The sequence below is a fragment of the Panicum virgatum genome, chromosome 3N, assembly GCF_016808335.1.
Source record: "Panicum virgatum strain AP13 chromosome 3N, P.virgatum_v5, whole genome shotgun sequence".
NCBI lineage: Eukaryota > Viridiplantae > Streptophyta > Magnoliopsida > Poales > Poaceae > Panicum > Panicum virgatum.
Genome location: NC_053147.1, coordinates 38893896 through 38912556, shown reverse-complemented (window position 1 = coordinate 38912556; position 18661 = coordinate 38893896). Strand labels below are relative to the sequence as shown.

The 18661-nt window shown below is 45.7% G+C and overlaps 1 long non-coding RNA gene across 3 annotated transcripts; it reads right to left on the bottom strand.

The window, feature by feature from the left end:
• Positions 1-7640: 7640 nt before the first annotated feature.
• LOC120665927 lies at positions 7641-17052 on the bottom strand. 3 transcript variants are annotated; one of them, XR_005671444.1, is made up of 5 exons: positions 16338-17051; positions 16031-16169; positions 14886-14936; positions 8222-8322; positions 7641-7912 (listed from the first exon to the last, which is right to left on the bottom strand). It is a non-coding gene; the product is annotated as an uncharacterized LOC120665927 (long non-coding RNA). The 3 variants fall into 3 exon arrangements; XR_005671443.1 differs by having other exon boundaries at positions 16031-17051; XR_005671445.1 differs by lacking the exons at positions 7641-7912; positions 8222-8322 and adding an exon at positions 10167-11752 and having other exon boundaries at positions 16031-17052.
• Positions 17053-18661: the final 1609 nt, after the last annotated feature.

The following is an 18661-nucleotide window of genomic DNA, read 5'->3' as shown; positions in this document are numbered from 1 at the left end:
CCACCATCACTTTGTGCTCACCACATTGATACATTTTGGCAATGCCTTATGCTTATGGAAAAATGATGAAAGTTGCTGCTTTGTTTTACCTACGCTATGTTGTATATGACTTGACCATTTGCTCTCAATTAAATGGAATTAAAATGATTAAATACTGGCTCTTTTATCTGTGGAGGTTAAATGACTAAATTCTAGACCCACATATTCTATGTTGCTCTTTGTTTAAGTCTACTGATGACCTTACACCTTGTGTTGTTTAATTTGAAAACTTAATTCCTATGCTATCTACATTTGTGAATCTCTTGCAAAGTTCTACCTACCAAAGCCTATACATACATATTCTTTCATGATGAAACCTTTAGATTGCAAACTTATATTTTGATGAGTTGGATTAAGATTGATTTCTTTGGTGTGAGACTAAGAAGCTGGTCATTCCGTTTTTTTGTGTAACCTTCTTTCTGCTAGCCTATTTATCCATGCATTGTGAGTTTCTACTTAGGAAATTTTGCAAACCTCGCTGGATATCCACCCTAAACCAAAAATATCTTTTTGTGATTACCTCCTTGACCACAACCCAATTTGAGTATGGATTATCATTTCGACGGAATCAAAAGAATCAAGGGCACCATATAAAGAAAAGTTTTGGGAGACAAAGCTCCCCGGAGATTCAAGAGGTTCTACGAAGAAGAAGGTGAATTTGAGATACTTACCCTACCTAGTTGGTTCTGCCACTATTCATACTCGAGGACGAGCATTCGTTCAAGCATGGGGGGATGGCTGGGTAAGTATTCTATGTTATCAAAAGTTCTAAGGAGCAAAAAGAAAGAAAAAAAGAAAGAAAGAGAAAAATAGAAAAATGAAAAAAAAAGGAGAAAAGAAAAGAAAAATGAAAGAAAAAAGAGAAGAATAAAATGCTCCTCAACTCTTATTGGCTTCATTAATTTTCCAAGTTACTTTGAAGAATTATTCCATACTCAAATCTTCCAACCATGTGTAATCCGATAACGAGAACTTCATTTGTGTCTCGGGATCATCCATTTGCCACTTGCACATGTCCACCTATCTAAATGTGTGTGTTTCATCTTTCTCCCTCTCCAACATTATTCTCCAATGGCCTTTTTGACTAGTCTCGGTAATTCCATTAGATCTCTCTCTTAGTTTGATAATATTTCAAGTATAATGTTTTGCTAGGATTCTTTTTACCTACCAAGCTCCACATAAGCCTTCCACTTTTATATATGAGTAGAATAGGTTGAAGACAATCTAATGTAGGCTTGAGCTACTTGATGAGATGAGTGTTTCCATGATCTTTTGCAAGAGAACCTCACTTATGTTTGATATGCATTCTTTTGAAAACTCTTCACGATGAAATAAGGTAAAGGTTTGAAGTTCGCTTAAGTTTGAGAGCATGGCATTTATTTATTATTGTGGCTTGTTCTTTAATTGCTAGTCTATATTCCATAATGAAAAAGTAGATGGTCACAACATGAACTTAAATGCTAAATACTTGAGAGAGCAATATGTCTTGTTATGTATGACTAAGTGCAGAGAGGACATTGAGGGGCAACACTGATTTCTTTATAAGCAAAGCTCCTGGATTTACTCGAGGATGAGCAAGGTTTAAGCATGGGGGGAATGTTGGCGCTCCTTAAGTACCCATTTTATCCCTTGTTCATCCTTAATAATGGCATGAATTTAATATCAAAATCACTAGCCGTCCTAACCCCGACCTAATTATTGGTCATTTTCACATTTGCACATATATTTTGGAGGAACTTCTTTTTTGCAGGTTTTTGGCCTATTTTGGAGCATGAAATGACGAGGCCCGTGATCGAGCGCTAATACGGAGAAAGACGAAGGCCAAAGCCCAAAGGAAGGACCAAAGCCCATGTTGATTCGAAGACCATTCATGCACATCCATCCTCCAAGAGAGCCCAAAGGACCAAGCCCATGAAGATGAGATCAAGATACTTCATGATTAAGCAAAGCAAATGAAGATTTAAGGAAGAATTCCTTATCCTATCCTTTCCTCGAAGATATCTCCAAGATAACGACGTCCAAAGGGGTGCAATTGTGAAGGACATAAACTCTAGAAGATACGAGGAGTCCACACGCGAAAGATGAGACCGAGGCGGGCCCGAAAGAGGGTAGGCCGGCCGGCCTAGGACCATGAGCTGGCCGGCCTAGCCTGTATTCTTGGTGGTTCGGCCACCCCTTCGACTGGTGGCTTCCTCTGCTCATAAACAACTCGCACCTTATTCAACTCGCGGCATCCATCCACCCAGAACTCGACGAAAACCTAGGGCCAAGACCGGAGGGAGACAACGGCCGCCGCAAGTCTTCGAAGTTGTCTAGGAGATGGCTTAGGCCACCCCTAGCCGCCATGGCCTCCCTGCATGGTTGTGCCACGGTGGAGTTCATGAGCTAGTTGGAGTCGTCAATGGTATGTACTCGGTGGTGACGATCCAAATGAATCTATTATGTGAGTAATGATAATCATGTCTTCCGAATCTATTAGCGATCATGTCTCTCCTTTTTGATTTCGTTCTTGCCTTGGGTGCGCTTATTCCTAGATCTATTCTCGAGATAGATTGCATGGGGTGTTCTTGTAGCTATGGTGGCTAGGAGTTCATACTTGATCTACGCAAGGGGGTTCGACACGTCTAGCGTGCTTCAGGGTGCTTTTGTCCAAAGGGAGTGTCGTGACAGGGCGTGGCCTGAGTAGGGGGGTTCCCGAGGGATTGGATTGGAGGTTTTGATTTAAAGATGCCATTGATTGAGATGCATGATTTATTTGCTCGTTAGCTTGAACTACAACTAAATGATAATAGGCCTAGTCATGTCTTTGGTTTTACTATGGTTACGTCTATGTTCATGGATAAGATCAACCTTTACACAACACTCATATCTATTAAAGGTTACTGTATATGTGCAATTCATGCTTCATGTTAGGTTAGATCTGTTAGATTAGATGGAAAACCTTAGGTAGTTCTTTGTCGATCCACGGATTGATAAACCTTGGGGGAATACTCTAAGGGAAAAGCTACCACGATCCGTGCGCTTGCGGTACATAAATTGGGGCGCTAAGGAGCGTCAACACTCGCCACTGACCGAGTACTCCTTAGGCGCTCGGTCTGGGTATCAGCACTCGGGGTGGGGCTGTGCTCCCCATCACTCCTTTTCCCAAATGCTGCCTCATCTGCACAACCAAGGCTAGACATCAGTACTGTTTATATGAAACTTCATATGAGCATACTAAGATTTGATTAACAGATCGAGGAAATTGGAAGAACAAAAGGGCGAATAAATGCCTGGTAGCGAAGGACTACTCTTAAAGCGATCCACGTCCTCCTACAGAAAGCAAATCCTATCAGATTTACACTATGGTAAAGTACTTAATTTCTACGTATCGACTACTCTTATCAATTACCTGCTTCGGAGGATTCACAGCAGAAAATGCACCAGGAACAACTGGGATTTTCTTTACATTCTTTAGCAGTCGTTGTACTCGACTAAATGCTACATCATCCGAGATCTCTTCCTTCGAGTATCTTGACGGATCAGTTGTTCCTTGGTACTGAAATCCAAGCGATTCCCGAGCCTGCAATGGCTGGATTCTTCGCTTCATCCAGTCGAATACGACTGCTTCCCCAATCAACATATTCTGCCTCAGAACGCAATTCGCTCGAGAAGTTGGGGGATTTGACTCTCATCGACTGGTTTTTTATTCCATTCAGGCCACTAAATTGGAGGGCCTGGAGTAATTGGAGGAAAGTTTCCTAACTAGTTCTCGACATAGAACCACCTAGGCTTCCACTCGATTACTTTATTGCTAAGTTTATAAGAAATATACTCTCTATCTTTCCATTGTCTGAGCTGGAGACCCGCACCGCCTACTACATCTAAAACGAAGGAGTCGGGCTGCGGTTTCAAATGGAAAAGATAGCGGAAGAGCTCAAAATGGGGCTCGACGCCCAGAAAAGCTTCGCACAAATGCACGAAGATAGACATATGAACAAAGGAATTTGGGGTTAGATGATGCAACTGGATCTTGTAGTAGCGTAGGAGTCCAGAAAAGAAAGAAGAGCAAGGAAACCCCAATCCCCATTCCAAGTACGAGATAAAAGCAACGATTTTCCCCGTATTTTCATATAGATGATCTTTCCCCAAGGCAGGACGCCATTGGATAATAGATCTGGGAACCAAAAGACCCTGCGACACCAGAGAATCAAAGTCAGATTGAGAACACTTACTTGTGTTCCAACCCTCATCATGGGTTGGCTCTGCAGCCACACCCTTCCCCTTGGTCGCTTTCTTGGGGGCCATCCAGAAATCTACGGATCGCTTCACGCACATACACTGGCGGAAACCCTAGGGCGAAAGCGGGGAGCAAAAGGAAGCAAGAACTTTGGATCTGGGAGCTCGAGAGTGAAAAGACAGATCTAAAGCAGTAAAAACAAGTGGTGGCCGGTGGGGTAAAACCTAAGTTACCATTTCATTTTATAATGGCAGTGGCAGCATGGTAAAAACACCCAACAGGCCAATAGTCCGTTGCAAATCGCAGAAAAAACGGGATTTAAAAGAGACATTCCTTTTTCTGAGATTACATTCTAGAAAAGAAAACACTCACATTCCTAGTTGACTACTCGACACTCTTTTCCTTAACTGGGATTACATTCGAAAACAAGGAAAAGTACTCGACACAGTACAACTACTCGACATTACAACTCGAGTACTTTTTATTACATAACTTTACAAATGACTCGGTCTGCACGCACACTTCTTGGCTTCCTGAGAAGCCTGCTGCAGCTAGATCGGCCCGAGGCCGTGACAAAGTACAAACTTGTTATTCCCATCAAGGGAATAATGATACATGTATCCTGGGAGAAAAGTTTCAAGAGTATGAAGGCTGATTACAGTAATCACCTCGCAAGTACTATTGTAGTATCTTCTGGAGAAACTTCTCCTTCTCCCAGAATATGTTGTGGCAAGATTAAGCTTCCCCACCAGAGATGTCAGTTCTTGGGTAGTCTCAACCTGGGAACTCAAAGAGTATGACACAATTAGACTCAACCAGTCTACAAAGAACCTACCTCATTGAAAGATACAAGGACATGATGTCCAAAATGGATCCAATGAGAGCATGGGAGTGGTAGGATGAGATAGCAGGGACTTCTCTTGTCACTCGCAAGTTCTCTTCTAGCATCTTTTGTTGGAAGGAACTACACAAATATCAGGAGGGCGAGAGCAAGAACACCAAGGAAAACTCATGGTCGCTACACTTTGGTGCTTCTGGCAAAGGCCTCTCCCCTACCTTTTATATCCACAAGGGGGCTTACTGAGGAGAACCTGTGAATCAACAGTGCATGTTTCACGGACGCATTCATGGCAGCATTCATGGACACAGTCAAAGATGCAATAATGCAGATTCTCCAAACAGTAACGTCTCACGTGAGCATTGAATAAAGAGCCGTACATCCCGAGTTTTATTCCTGCAGTTATTTCGGGTGCAATTAGTGTGGCGGATCCAATTATATCATTTTTCTGGGATTTTACCCGAAAAAGAGGTCTTTTCGGATTCCGGATCTGATGAATCCTGCAAATAATTTGAAGGATAAAATCTGATGCCACGTCTTAAATCCTTAATTCCAAATCGAAGCTCGGGGGCTACTCGCAGCAAAAGAGATTTTGATTTTAGGCTCGAGGGCTGCGGGATATGGGCACCAAAGATTTATTTTCAAATTTTTTGAAAAATTAAGAAGAAAAAGACTGAAGTGACCCTCAGCCTGATTCTGTGATTCAACCTAAGGCTCGGGGGCTACTCCATATGGAGCGCGAGTACTTTGCGCACCATATATGATCAAGATTTCAGGGCTTGGGAACCTCACAGCCTCGGAGCAAATGGAAGTACTTGGAGGACTTCTTGACATATCTGAAGGAAGGACCAGAAGCAACCAGAAGGATGTTCTGACTACTTGAAGTACTCGAAGACGCCCAGCCAAGTACTCGATGCCTGCAGGACTCGGCTACGAAGAGCTCGAGGGCTTGTCAGACCTGGGGCAGCGGGACTGCTTATAGGCATAAAATGTTCTAGAGTAAGGGATAGACCATGGATGTACCTTACCTCTTTTGTAACTACTCGAATAGGCGTAGAACTAGCTGCAGTACAAAGAAAACTACCCGATTGTGTTGTAGTAGAACTCCAACTGTACTCGGCTAGGACTTTCCATGTAACCCTGTCCCCCCGGATATATGAGGGCGGGCAGGGACCCCCTCCACACAATCATCTACACCTAAGGCTATACAAACCACACAGGACGTAGGGTATTGCGCAAACTCGCGGCCCGAACCTGTCTAAATCTTTGTGTTCGTTGTACCATCGAGTTCTAGAGCAGTCGATCTGTACCTACAAACCCTACTGCTAAGGGTATCCCTGAGCAGGCTTGGCGGTAAACACCGACAAACCCGTGGCGCTATAGTTACAACATTCATGGACGCATTCAAGAACGCAATAATGCAGATTCTCCATACAGCAACATCCCATGTGAGCATACAGTAAAGAGCCGTACATCCCGGGTTTTATTTCTGAAGTTATTTTGGGTGCAATCAGTGTGGCGTATCCAATCGTATCATTTTTCTGGGATTTTATACCCGAAAAAGAGGTCTTTTCATACACCAGATCTGATAAATCCTACAAATATTTGAAGAATAAAATCTGATGCCACGTCTTAAATCCTTATTTCCAAATCTTTGCTCGGGGGCTACCCGCAGTATAAGGGATTTTTGATTTAAGGCTCGGGGGCTACGGGATATGTGCATCAGAGACTTATTTTCCAATTTTTTGGAAAATAATGAAGGAAAAAGACTGAAGTGACCCTCAACCTGATTCTGTGATTCAACCTAAGGCTCAGGGTTACTCCATATGGAGCGCGAGTACTTCGCACACCATATATGATCAAGATTTCGGGGCTTGAGCACCTCACAGCCTCGAAGCAACCGGAAGTAATTGAAGGACTACTCGACATATCTGAAGGAAGGCCCAGGAGCAACCAGAAGGATGTTCTGACTACTTGAAGTACTCGAAGACGCCCAGCCAAGTACTCGACGCCTGCAGGACTCGGCTACGAAGAGCTCGGGGGCTTGTCAGACCCGGGGCAGCGGGGCTGCTTATGGGCATAGAATGTTCTAGAGTAAGGGATGGCTCATGGATGTACCTTATCTCTCTTGTAACTACCCGAATAGGTGTAGAACTAGCTGAAGTACAAAGGAAACTACCCAATTGTGTTGTAGAGGGACTCCAACTGTACTCGGCTAGGACTTTCCATGTAACCCTGTCCCCCCGGATATATAAGGGCGGGCAGAGACCCCCTCCAAATCATCAACACCTAAGGCAATACAAACAACCACACAGTACATAGGGTATTACGCAACTCGCGGCCCAAACCTGTCTAAATCTTTGTGTTCCTTGCACCATCGAGTTCCATAGCAGTCGATCCCTACCTACAAACTTTACTGCTAAGGATATCCCTGAGCAGGCTTGGCGGTAAACACCGACACCCACCACCTTCAACTTATGAACTAGTGCCCTACAATGTCCATGCACAAGTTCAAATGTTAGTAACCAATTGTACAAGTCCATCGAGATTCACTTACATCTATGCATCTTAAGATTTACTTAAATCTTCAAAAAATAAGTTAACAGATTATGATTGCAACAACTACGAGTAGTTGCATTATACCATATGAATATATATTCTAAAACAAATCTGAATATTATATCTAATTAAAAATATATTCATGTTTCAATTGCTAAGAAAGCTGAAGAGCATGTTATAGTGCCAATTCACCGAGGAAACTTTCAGCCAGAAAAAAGGTGCATCAAGTTTGAGGTCCTAAACATCATTTTATGTGGCTGAAACAAGGAAAGGAGACATAGATTAGTGAAATAATATCAAGTTTTGTGTGGCTGAAACAAGGAAAGGAAACATAGATTAGTGAAAGAATAACAAATGCAGTTAGTCTTAGGAGTGAATATCAGCATGGTTGAATACCTTTGGTAACAAACAGTGCTAGTTCTATATGACCTAATTCATGATCATATTATTTATTAATTCAAAACCATATTATTGCCTAAACAAATGCATAATTTGGCTAATCTAGAACAATGTTATTATCTATTGAAGTACATATTTAGGCAAAAAAATACAATAAATGTACTTACTCTCACTGCATATGTAAAAATTTGCTTGACCTGGTTCATACTGCACATCATATATGCTTCATGCTTTATACATGACCTCCCTTGCTGGATAATTTTGGAACCTGCAATGTAAGAATAGAAAAGAGGAATTAGAGAAGAAAGAATGCTGTAAAAATTGCCTTGACCTTGCCACAATATTTGCTTGATTATAGTATATTAATGTGTCTATTATCATAGCTATTATTATTTTCTAACTACCTAATGATGTTCGGTAACTAATTAGATGCACCTACAGGCATGTCATGTTTGTGGCATCTCAACTATAAACCATGATACCCATACTAATCTAGCTGCCGTTGGTTGTGGAACTAAATCGCCCAACATAAAAAACCCACAATGATCAAAAGTCAAGTGGTACAAAAAAGAAAAAATATGCTATAGCTAAGGGGATGAATGCACAAGCAAACAGGAATAAGTGCAGGATTTGCAAGTCAACCGAGTCACACACCTCCGAAAATGTATAGAGAAATGAGCAAGACACTTTTGATTCAGAAAAGGCATGTGTTTGTTCATCTATTGATACCTAAAATCTATTTGGCCTATGATTGTAATAATATAAAGACTTGGTTCCAGATAGAGAGTCTATCATAAGACTTATGAAAAGAGCTTGAACTGAATATTTAAAATGCTATCTAAATAGTATTTAAATGCTTACTATAATTCATTAAAATGCTTCTAATAATGCTAGTAGAAAGGTTTGTTGGTTGCAGACATCCTGTGTCAGACCTAGTTTTGAAAAGAAGACCAGACGTATCACATATGTGCGACAGGATCAAGTTTACACACATATGAAGGACATCATAAGTGAATATATCAAAGACAATGTTCAACAACGTAAACAAAAGAGAATAATTACTTTATTACACATTCCGAATGATAGACACGAATGTCTTAATGTTCCACTAATAACCTGTACAAGATCTTCAACAAAGCTTCATTAACTCACTAAAGTACTCCACTTCATTGTTCTCTTCTGAACATCAATTAGGCAAGGGTAAGTACACTTATGGTTGGTACTCAACAAGTGGGGGATGATGCAAGGCTATCAAGGAAAGGCTAAGGTTCAAAGTAGTTAGCATTTTAGTTGGTCAGATTTTATTAGCAAGCACCTAATTACTAGGTAAAAGTTTATACCAACCCACTTAAGCATAAGCATAAAGGAACCAACATATGGAACCACAAGTTAATTATTCTTCAAGTTCAATTATCATGTGAGGGTCCAAGCCGCTCATGACCATGAGCATAGCTGATATATTAGTTTTACACTCTGCTGAGGTTGAACATTTTCCCCACAAATCGTGTTGCCTGTGCCACCCGGGTTTGCAAGGCCCTTAAACACTTCCTTTTGTGAGTAGCGAGGGGTACACTACGAAGCCTTTACAAAGACACGGAGAAAACCAACAACCTGCTAGAGTTTCAGTAGCGGAGTGGACCATAACCCTCCCTAATGGTCAGCACCTTAGCAAAGGCTGCTACGCCAAGAGGACCAGGCTATACACCATCACCAACCCCCTCCTTGCCCTTTTGGTAAGGCCATCAGTCAACTATGCGTCTAATTAATTGGCTAAGGTCAGAGCCATGTGACATTGTGGTTGTATAGTTATCTTGGGTGGTTCTCCATGTTCCAAATAAAAAAGGTGATCTTGTACATTAACCATAAATTAATAGTAAATAAAGTCATGTTTAATAAAACAAAGTTTATAACCATAACCATCCCAAGATAAAGCATTAAGCAATTTCTACCCAACAAAAGATTAAAATGGGTGTTTCAAGGCTTGGGTAAAAAGACTAGGTAAATCCTTAATCGCTATCCCATCAAGTTTAAGCAATACACCAATAAAGTAAAGTAATCTAACATGATATTATTATGACAAAACAGAATATGCAAAGGGAGAGGGCCACTTGCCTTGCTCGTCCAATTGTTGTTGCTCTTCCTCAAACACTTGCTCTTGATCGCCCTCGAAAGGCATGTTGTTGACCTTTCTTAACATCGCCACCAGGAGTTGTTAGTTCCCGGCAATGGCGCCAAAAATGCTTGTTGACTTTTCTTAGCATAATCACTTGGAACGGGGGTGTTAAGCCCATCCCTAGCAACTACACGAAGAAACGCCATTCTCATGGTATAGTCTATACGATTACAGATGGGATCCGCAAGCGCACGGATATACCGTTGTAGCATTTCACCCAGAGAGTAAGGGTATCGTGATTTATGTTTTCCCAAAGGATGGTTGTAGCAAAGGTATTATACTTAACATTAATCATGGCATCGTTCCTCAAGTAATAGGCATAGCTCTAATAGGGGTAAGCCATAATCAAGAAAATAAATCAGGGTAATGTGACACAAGCACACAACTAACACCCTAGGAAGAAAATGATAAAAGAACAAAAGAACATAAGAACGAACTAAACTATCCTATGTTAAGTTAGCTGGAGCTTAAGCTAGGTTAGAGATCCCATTGCTTATATTCAAAGCAAAAGTTATGTTAGGACATGGTTAGGGCTGGGTGCCAGGAAAATGGGATAGCGTGGAGAAGGTCCCGCACTGGAGAACATCCAGTCCCGTTACCTCTTTGCATGAACTCCTACACAGTACCTGAACATCGGGGAATGCACTAATCGCAACACAACTGTTACGACGGATGGACAGGGCTGTCACCTCCTGTCGTCTACCCCAGTCACATCGTGGAGCACAGTTATATACGAAGGATCCCGCATACCCGAGCACCACGCTCGTGTATGAGGTCACTACTCTAGCATCCCCGGATCTCCCACCCTTCGGATGGACAAGTAAAATACTAGAGCAAGCCCAAAAGCATAATGAACCAATATCCATACCCGGATCATCTGGCCTAACCATATTCGTAGCACAACTCATGAATAACCAAAGCATGGATTGATAAACTATCGAGATAGTAAAGCAACCATGGCATAACTCTATATTTTGAATAGAAAGCTAGCAGATAGAATACAAAGCCATACCGGGAGCCGAGGATCGCTCAATGACTCTGAGGATGACTTGATTTGCTAAGAGAAAACTAGCCTAGCTCCACTACCTAAGCAAGAGAGCAAGAGAGGGAGTGGGTGTGTGAAATGGAGTGTGTGTGTGTGTGTGTGTGAGGGGGGATGGAGAGGCCCTATTTATACTGTTGGAGGTCGATTCCCGCCAAATGCAAGTATGGAAGGTGATTAGGTGCCTCGGCCGCGACTCTTCCTCGAAATGAACCTGGACGGGAACCAGGCCAAGTTCGGCCGACCTGTGGTGTCAGCCGACCACACCTAGTGTCCCCTCATCCTTATCCTCTTCTGGCAGGCTAACAGGTGGGCCCTCAACCTTATCCTTTCGTGCATCTTCCATGGTGCCCCCGTTTGCTCTGCCAGGTGGGCCCTCTTTGTAAGTGTGTGACACCAGATGCGGTCTTCTATGTAGTTGTGTGGCGTCTTCATCATGTTTTCTTCTTATTCCGCTCTTGCTAATCTGAAATCTTGAAAACTCTAAAATAGTTGTGGAACTAGGTTAGTGATACAAATATGCAAGTAAGGTGTATAGTTTTCCTTTATTATTGAGTCTAGTTGACAGCCAGATTTGGTACTTAACGACCGTCAACACACGTCATCTACACGATCACACAAATAAAAATATACAAAAATAAGAAACAATACATAAAATAGTATAAATAGAAGTGAATAAGTCGAAAAAGTTGTAGAGCATAATGCAAGGATCGCGTGAGCGCGAGAATCGCTGAAATTGGAGTTAAAACGAAGAAGATAAGGCAAAAACAAGGGTTCAGGGGTTTATTTGCGATAAATTTAAACTTCTAGGGTCTCATCTAATGAAACCAGGGGATAAAAATAATTAAACATATAAATTGAGGGTCCAAAATGTAAAACTAAGGTCCAGGGACCTCGGGTTCAAAGACCAGAAAGGTCAGGGGCCTAAACAAAAGAAACATGACCTAAATATAGTTATTTATGAACTACACTGGACCTCGGGTTGATTTTGATGAAACAGAGGGGTTCTTTAGAAAAAAAATGCCAAAGATTTACAGGTATGTTTGGAAATTGACTTCGGCCGGATCAAGATTGACCCGTCGGATCTTGTGTTGGAAATATGCCCTAGAGACAATAATATTTCCTTGTATTCATGATTAACAATGTGTTCCTTGAATATCCATGGATGACAACTTGTATTGATTAATGCTTATGTGAAGTATTTGTGAGACTTTTTACTTGTATGTATATTCTAAAATGTTCCTAGTCCGAGTTCGTGTGAGGACACACATGAATATTAGACTAGCACATGTATTAGTTGATTGACTATTTTTCACAAGTCATGGACATGGAGATGTCAAACTAATAATGTAGGCTCATGTGAGACATGAGACTGAACTGACCCAACACGAGATGATGACTTCTCATTACACAATATGTACGCTGTGTCCTAAGACCTGAGAACGTCGTATGTACTCAAGATGTGAACCGACTTACTTAGGAGCCATCAAACGCTGCACCGTAACTGGGTATTTATAAAGGTGGCTTTCGGGTCTGTCAAGAAGCATGCTGTGAGATATAGTCGGTCAAGATGGGATTTTCCCCTCTCTACAAGAGAGAGATATCTCTGGGCCAGAAGCCTAATGAGGATGAGATCCAAATTAGACTGGGCTTTGATGCACTAATGGGCCTTGAGAAGCCCATAAGGTTGGACCCTTGGTGGGGCCCATAGCAATCCGCCAAGGGGGAACCTAAGGTGGGGGCAAGGGCAGCCTACCTAGGGCGCCCAAGGTGGGGCCCACTAGAGCCCATCTAGGGGCACCCACCAGGGCTATAAAAGGAGGGGAGGATGGGGGAGGGGGCGCCCAAGACTGAAACTCTAGCCGCCCCCTCTAAGTTGGCGCCCCCCCCCCCTCCCTCCTTCCTGCTCCTCCTCCTGTGCATCAGGCTCTAGTTGCTCTTGCGGATCTAGCAATCCAGAGTGCGACGCTTCTTTTCATACGTGTGGACTTCGTGGAGGTGCTGCGCTTGCTGCACAAGGACGAGCCATTCGTGAGGTGGTTCACGCAACTGCACTGTCGGCTTCCATCTGCACTACACTGACGCGCTACAGAAGTTCCGCAACCGCGCGTCTAGTGGTAATCCCGTGATCTATAACTGCAGTAATCCTGGTTTATGCGGTAGAAAATTTTTACTTTTGCTACCTCATATTCCTATATCTTGATCCGATGGTTCTGGGCGCTTGGGGCGACGCGGGCGGCGTTGGCGGCGGTGGGGATCATCGGCGGCGAGCCGGCCACAGTGCCGGAACCGCCGGAGTTCGTCGATATGGCGTTCCAAGCAACGATTCGGCTCGGGAAAAGGCCTAGGAGAGAGAGCGAGCAAAAGGGAAGGCGACGGAGGGCTCGGGGCGGCTCTGGCAGTGGCACAAGGCGCCGACGGCAAGCAGAGGTGGCGGCGGCCACGCCGAAGTTCGCCGGAACGGCGCTACGGGGCACGGCTTGGTCCGGGATTTGGCCGAGGAGAACGAGGGAGCGAAGAGGAAACCAATGGTGACGTTGGTGAGGGAGTGCAGGTCTAGGAGGGAAATGCGCCATGGTGCATGGCGACGGTGGACGATAGAGCTAACCGAAGTGACCGAATCCGGCCGTTCGAGGCTCAGTTTCATGTGCAGAGTGGTCGAGGATGAAGAGGAGGTGATTACATGCGCGATGGAGGGTTCAGAGGGGCGCTGAAGTGGCCAGAGAGAAGGGCGCCATGGCTGCACGCAGCTTGGAGCCACAGTGCTCGCTTCGGCTAGCAATTGCATCCAAGGAAGAGTGGGAAAAAGAGGGTAAAGGGATTGGTGGCAATCCTCACCACATGAAGAAGCTCTAGCGGCGGTCAACTGTCTAGGAGAGGTGGCGTAGCGGTAGATCGACGATGAGCTTGAGTTTGGGGAAGTGGCGACGACACAGCAGCAGAGCAGGGGAGCGGGGAGCGAAGCATCAAGTGGGAAAGGGGGTGCAGTGGTCCTCGGGTGCACGATTTATTGGGCAAGGGAAGGAGCGGAGCGCCCGACAAGGGAAGGGACGTGGTGAACTTGATGGCCGACCATAATGGCTGTGATGGCGCGGTTTACGGGCCGAGGAAGGAAGGGGGTGAGGGGTGGGATGAATGCGGGCTCATCACGAGCATTCAAAGCTCGGAGTAAAAGAGGAAGGAAACACACGATGCGGGGAAAAGAAATGGGAGTGGAGGAAGCGGCGGCCGGCGGGAGGTAGAAGATGGCACTGACAGGTGGGTCCTGCCTGGAAGTGACAGACAGAGGGTAAGGTAGAATGGGCCGGGAGAAAGAGTTGGGTCAGCGAGTTTTGCTATGCAGGAAGGAAAGGAGGGAGGGAGAGGAGAGAAAGTTGGGTTGGGCTAGAAAGAGAAGGAGAGGAGAAAGTTTTGTTGTTTTTTAGAGCTCAAACAACATTTGAATTCAAACAAAGTTTTAAATTTGGGTGTTACATCCTGTTTGATGTTTTGCAGTTGCTTATTTGTCAAGCCACCAAGCTGGTTTACAATAATTGTAAACGAAACAATATAAATCTATACTTTGCACTTACAGTTACAAAGGCTACAAAAATTAGATGAGTAAGGGACGACCCACCTGCTTGGCCTTGATGTTGCTTCTGTGCTCTTGACATCGTACTGAGAATTCCTAGGATAGAGGAGAATGCGGGATCATCGTTAAAAAAAGCAGGTTCATTCTAGGAGAGTTTTGTGTACTGTAGGAGCTCGATAACTAAAAAGCAGAGCACAAGAAATGCTAAAATCTAAAACACAAAAATGCTAAATTGAATTGAATAATTTGCTTATTAATTTAGTATAAGTTGCCCACAACTAAGAGTAGATACACTGGTTGACTAGCCCCTAAAGCCCCGATCACCACTACCGGGGGTCACAAGATTCTAGCGAACAAAAACAAAGGACAGCTCCTCGTTTCTGATCCCAAAATCACAAGCCACTCGGTGGATTTTTCTAGGACCTGAACCTGAGCTAGATGGGCTAGTCAACAAGTGCTACTCTACAATAAATTTCAATAACTTTGCAAACAAATGATAGCATATGTCCCACTGGTAGCAAAAAAATGACAACCTTTTTTTTATCCATCAAAATGATGGCATACATCCAACTGATAGTAAGAAAAAAAAACGATCTCAAAAAACACCTAAGCACACATGAGGTATAACGAAGAAAAGTATTTCCTTAAATCTAGTGCATCGGCACAACAGAAGGGGGGAGAGAAAGGTGCTCAAAGAATTTGACAGTGACGATTACTAAAAGCTGTAGGCGTGCCTGCTGGCTGCTGCAGTATTTGATCTCACACAGTTTTCCTTTCCTGCTGGATACTTGCAGTGCAGTGAAAACAGTGAGGTATGATAGATAAAATTGCCAAAGGACTTGAATTATTCTACCTTGTTAATAACACATTGTTGCCTCATTCTTAGCACATTATTGTCTCGATATATATATATATTGAGTTGCATACATGAAAATCAGAAATAATACCTAGATAAATGCACTGATTTGCCTTGTTCTTGGCACATTATTGCCTAGATAAAATGCATTGAGTTGCACATATGAAATCAGAAAAAAAAATTGCCTAGACAAATGCACTGAGTTTCCTTTGTTCTTAACATATTTTTGCCTAGTGAGATGTATTGAGTTGCCTGATTTTGCTCGAAGTAGCAGTAACCATGATTGTGCTGTCAATTCATCAAGATGTTGGTAGGCATAGCTGAGGGGACCTACCAGTTGTGGTCGTTCTTCACAGGTAGAGGAATTACACGAAGTTTGCAAGGATGAGCGAGTTGTTCTACTCGAGCACTGGCCTTCTCGTCCGTGTCTTGCAATGCTTAGCGTCCTGCATGGCGACCTCCTCCTTCAGATTCTGGAGTTGCTTGTCAATATGTCAACCAAAAATAGAAAAACACCACACCATCAGAGCACACAACAACATCTCCAAGAACCAACAACCCACTCGATTCAGTCAGGCGATTGAATGTAGACACAGTCAGCATTCAGTGCCACAGGCAGAAGGGGGCATGACACGACGGACCTGCATGTAGTTAACAAGCTCCTTGCACGAGTGCTTGAATAGGCCGAGCAGCTCGTCGACGGCGGGGAAGAAGGCAGGGCGGGGGTGACACAATCGAGGATTCATCCTCCCTGCGGTATTCCGAGAGCAGCTAGTCCACCAGACCCCGAACAATGCATCGAAAGAGAAGTCCCTTGTACTGCACGGGTGAGAGTTTGCCACGGCGGAGATGGCCAGAATCGGAGCGGGATCAGAGGGAGGAAGACGGGCAGCAGTAGGGGTGCGTATATGCCTTGAAGTCCTCAAGGTCGAAGGTGAGGGAGAGTGCGGTGGTGGGGTTGGGGGTTGCCGGCATGCCAGCCGCGATTGGAGGGAGGACGGGGAGTAATAGGGGGCGTATATACCTTGAAGTCCTCTAGGTTGAAGGGCGAGCAAGGTGGTTGGGTCGGTGGCCGTCGGCAGGGCGTGAGATCTAGCGAGCGGTGGACGGAGGTCAAGCTACACCGGTGGTGGGCGGCGGTGAGCGTGGGAGCGTGTACTAGGAACTAGTAGTGGAGCAGCTTGAGCTTGCAGCGCTTGATGTCATGCTCGAGGTGCAGGACGAGGGAGACGACCGCCTCCTCCACCATGGCCTCCTCCTTGTCATCGTTCGGCGGCGCCCCTCTCGTAGCAGCGGAGGCGGCGGGGGGTACGGGTGCCATGCCATTAGCGGAGGGGTGGGGGCAGTACGCGGATTCGTGGTCATCCTTCTTGAGCTTGGGGCAGGGAGAGGCAGTGACAGATGAGTGAGTGGATGAGAATGGCTGAATGGGAGGAGGAGGGATAGGATAAGGCATGCAGAGGATGCAGGGCAAATGCGTATGGATAGGGAATGAGGCGCTCGGCCAGAGTTCGGCCGTTCCGGAGAACAAACATACGGTCACCTCTGTATGCACTCATCATACTCTGAAAACATCCTCTAAAAAGAATATTCATGTCTAATAATCGAGATTCTCTCCTCTATACTACTTTCTCCTGCACCCATCCATCCTCTATATCTCTCTTCTATAACAACTACCGCTCGCAGGGCCCAACCGTCAGATTTTTTATACCTTTTCCCCCACCCATCGGTCCCCTCCACTATCTCTCTCCCCGACCACCTCGATCATGTCGGCCGGCGCCGCACCTCCCTCCCTCCATCACTGGCGCCCCTCCTCCCTATCCTCCCTCACTGGCAAGTGCAGCGGTGGCCAGATCCCTCCTCCTCCCTTCTCCTCGCGGCGGTGCATCCCTCCTCCTCACGGCGGCACCCCTCCCCGCGGCGGCGCCCCTCCTCCTCCCTACTCGTGGTGACGCCCCTCCTCGCGGTAGCACAAGGCGCCTGCGGCGCGGCGGGCAGAGGCGTAGCCTCCAGCCCTGGCGCACTCCATCCTCCCTAGCCACGTGGGGTGAGGCTTGCTCGGCGCGCCCCTCCTCCGTTCCCCCTTGAAGGTGGTGGGAGTGGCGGGCGCACCGGCCGCAGCCGCCCCCTCCATCCCCTAGGGGCAGTGGTGATGAGGCTAGCTCCCCCACCTGTGAGTGCGGGTTGGGCCTCTACCTCTCCTCTCCATGGCGACAGCACCCGTGGTGGCTGAGGCCTTGAGGACCCGCCCCCTCCCTCCCTCACCAAGCGGCGGCGATGAAGGTGGCGGAGGTGAGCAGGGCCCCTACGTCGCGGCAGTGATGCAGCCCCTGTGTCGTGGTGGTGAGGTGACGCTAGTCGACGAGGGCGGCCAGCGCACTGCGGTGAGGTGGCCCTCGCTCGACCTCCGCCTCCCATTCTCTCTCCCTCCACCGGCCTCTCTCCTCCCTCCTCAAGCTCCGCCGCTTGTGCGTGGCGGCAGCACGGTCGGGCCTGCGTGACACAATGGTGGCGCCTCCCTCCCTCCCTTCCTCCTCTCTCTCTCCCCCTCCCCTGCGAGACCCTCCTCTACGGCGAGACACCGGACCACCTCGGCCTCGACGGCGTCGAGCTCGAGCAGATCCGTCACGCCGAGGTCCTCTGGGCGCTCGAGCGGATTTGGGCAGCGGATCCACGGCCTCCCTGCTGTGCGGTGAAGCTCAGATGGTGCGCAGAGGCCATTGGTGCACGGGGCCCGTGCCATGCTGTGCCGATAGCGGAGTAACTCCATTCCTATGGATTTGGAAGAAGCGCTCCCCTTTCGCTTGGGTAGAGGACAGGATAGAGTACCCCGCTGTAACAACAGTTTCCTCTATCCGGTACTGTAGGAGCGCATAACTCACGCCAGTGCGAGCTGCCTAAGGCTGTCTGCACTCGTCATGCTCTAAATTCATCTTCTAAAAGATATATTCTGTCCTGGTCATCA